The sequence below is a fragment of the Littorina saxatilis genome, linkage group LG6 (genome assembly GCF_037325665.1).
Source record: "Littorina saxatilis isolate snail1 linkage group LG6, US_GU_Lsax_2.0, whole genome shotgun sequence".
NCBI lineage: Eukaryota > Metazoa > Mollusca > Gastropoda > Littorinimorpha > Littorinidae > Littorina > Littorina saxatilis.
The window spans coordinates 34921003-34924637 of NC_090250.1; positions in this window are offsets into that span (position 1 = coordinate 34921003).

Here is a 3635-nt window from a genome sequence, read left to right on the forward strand (position 1 = left end):
CAATACAACCATACCGCATTTAAACCAGTAACTACAGGCTTGAACACATGAATCTCAATATAAAATCCATGAGTTTGGTTGTTTTCTGAATTCAGATCTGCCGTGCACAATCGTTTATCGCTAGCAAGATTCCAAGGCAAGTAACAGTGTCATACTTTGTCTAAGCGACACAAGTAGTTCCCCTTTCAGATTTCGGCTGCATCGACAAGAGACTGCAATCCGACGGTCAGTTTTCAACAATATTTCATTTTATAAACAGATCACACGCAATCAAATGCAAACATCTAATCAATTTAAAGAACATGCAGCGGTTTCATACACTATTTTCCCCCAGAAAACTGAACTTCATTCAGTTTTTAACGTTGGAACACGGGTGTAAAACTTCGTCTGCTAGTCACATTCGAGGAAAGAACATTTCCTGAGCGATACCAAAACATGAACAGAACACACACTATCTGCCTTTACCGCCACAGCAGAATGACACCATAACTGTGTACTTGATTTTAGTCCAAAACAGGGAAACTGACAAGAAGTGTTAACAGAATTGAATGATTTTCACGGAACCATACTACCGCGCATTATTCAATCGCCTGCGCAGGTAGACTTGTTGGGTGAATAGGATTCGATCAAACTTTCGCACAAAAACTCCTCTTTTCTTTGAATAACTGAAGAAAGGAGGAAAAAGGAGGTTACATACCTCGTCTCAGTGAATATTAAAAATAATAGTCTCAGTTCGCGGTCATGAAAAAGCTCGCTGAAGCTCGTATTTTTCATGATCCGCAAACTTCGACCATTAATTTTAATAATCACTGAGACTCGGCATGTAACCTCTATTACCGTCCATATTAGGATGGTGTTTATGCCTGTTCTGCCCTACCAAGATCCAGTCAGAACTTTTAATAATTTACGAAAAACATGGGCCATCTGAAAATACTGAAATAGTCTGGTTCAGAGACTACATTTAATCAGCATTTAGATCTTGTGTGCACAAACACTTGTTTCCCTTTTTCTTACAGAGCGGGAGTTGTCTCTCTTGCTCTGACTTGCTTGCGCCTTGGCATGTGAAGTGTGTAAAGTCTGACCGAGGGGCAGGTGGAGGACGTTTTTAGCTATTTAAAAACAATCTAGGCAACTTTAATATACGAGGCGCTTAATTAAGAAGATAAGTTGTCCAGGTCGATTAGTACTATATTCTGCTAAACTGGCTTCAAGTTGTTTCCTGCTTTCGAAGTTTTAGCACTGTACACGTAAACTGATTTTCACAAATGAAGACTGAGGGAAAACCCTCACATTCACACCCGAAACGAACCCCACGCTCAATGTCACATTTAAATATATTCGTTTGAACTCTCGTGCTTCGTATAGCTGTCACGCTCACAGGACAGAACCTGACCGAGGAATGCAGTGAAACAGAATTTCTGTGACAGGTGTGAAAAAACGTGAACCCGGTGTAACACGAGAAAATTACTCCCACGAGATTTTTACTCCGGAGTAAAAATTTCGTACGAAAAAGTTACTCCCTTTACGAAAAAAGCACTCTCCCATTACACGAGAAAATTTCTCCCTAAGACAGGTGAGTTCCGAGTAAACATTTCGTACAAAAATGTTACTCCCCTGACGAATAAATAACGAATAAATTACCTCACCCCAACACGAGCAATTTAACTTCCCATGCCAGGTGTACGAAATGTTTACCGGCTCCCTTGTCGCCTGTTAGTCTTGTTGGTGGAAAGGGTAGAAGGAGGGTAGCGCGACATTCGTGTGCGCGAGATCACTTAATGGCATTATCCCTTCGCCCGCATTCCATTTTTGCGTACGAGATTTGTACTGGAAGTAAAAAAAATGGGGAGTAAACATTTCGTGGAGGGAGTAATTTTTTCGTGCCTTGGGGAGTTCTTTTCTCGTACGAAAAGTGTACTCGGAGTAAGAATTTCGTACGAAATATTTACTCCGGAATACATTTTTCGTGGAGTAAAAATTTCGTGTTACACCGGCACAGTAGAGAGGTCAGTGGGGTGCGTTACTGAGGCTGGTTCAAGGTTGACATTTACCCAGTATCAATTCTTTTTTTTTATTTAAAAAAACAAACAAAAACAAAACTATGGTAGAGCGAAAACGATTAGGGATATCACTTAAAACCCTTTCAACATTAGATAGTACTAATCGCTTGAACAGCTTTTCTTCTTAATCACAATGTAAAAGTTGCTTTGATTTATTTTTTTTAGATAATTAAAAACGTCCCTGCCAGCTACTCGGACAGACTATACATAGAAGCAATGTGATAAACGTGCCGATTAAAATAACGTGCAGCTAGCTCACGAGCGATTGCGTTTTGCCCGGAACAGGTGTTCAGACACTGAATTATCCATAAAGAAGAACGTGTCCCACAGTAAACTGTTGTTGTTGATAAAGCTCAACAAATGTAATCTGGTGTCTGATTGGTTCCAGACTGTAGACACTGTAGACTTTCCTCCAATCAAGTAAGTAGGCACAACAAAATGTAGACTCAACTGTAGACTCTAGACCAGTGACAAAGCTGGACAGTCTACAGCTTGTAGACTGCATTGCACGCCTGTCGAGTTCAGTCCTCCCAAAACTGATGGTATAAATCTTCCTCTATTCTGATCTTTGCACTATTACCAACTAAAACTTTTATCAATGTTTATAACATTTCTTCTGCCGCTTCAGTAAAAGTACCTATCAAACACACTGACTTGTGAATAATTCAGTGTCTGAAAGTTTTCAAACACCAGTTCTATGCAAAACTCAATCGCTTGTGAGCGAGCTTCACCTTATCTCATCCGCATAGTTATTACATTGCTTCTGTCTAAACACTAAACAGGTCACATACCAAGGCGCAAGGCAGTCAGTGAAAGAGAGATAACTCCTGCTCTGTGAGAAAAAGCGAAAGAGTTTCAAGAGAGTAGTTATTCCCCTTACACGGTTTGGGGCATCATGACAACCGTCACGGCTCATTGTTTGGCTTTATATAAAACAAAACAAAAGTGATTAGAAACGAGTTGAAAATGAAAAATAACATAGAGCCTTGGTATGATTTTCTTGTATATCTTTTTGTCTGTGGCATCTTCACAAAATGTTCAGTAGAATTTGTGCTTATGTGATAACGATCAGCAATGATATTCAAAACATGCTTATATAACTGTCATACCTAACATTAATCAGGGATGTGGATTGCTGCAGGTGTGTGTGTGTGTGTGTGTGTGTGTGTGTGTGTGTTCTGTTGCATTTTTTTTGTATTCGTCTTTTGTATTTCTGTTTCCTGTGGCTGTTGTTATCATTAGGATCATGCTTTTATGTTCAGTTTCTCTTCAACTAACCCGTCTCCCACAATAATTATGTATGCCTTGTTATACGTGAACATTTATCAATAGAAAAAAACCCCACCACTTGCATGTTCGGTTATTTTTTTTTAATTCAAAACCGTTCGCTTCGCTTTGATGTTTTGATATGCAACTTTAAAAAAAAAAAAAAAAAAAAAAAAAAAAATCTTTGTGATGTCGCTTTAGTGACAAAAAACCCTGTCAGTGTGAGTAACAGACAGGTCTTATCTGTTAAAAAAAAAAAAGTAGTCTTACTCTTGCTTCTAATAAAAGCAATGGATACGATACGCGATT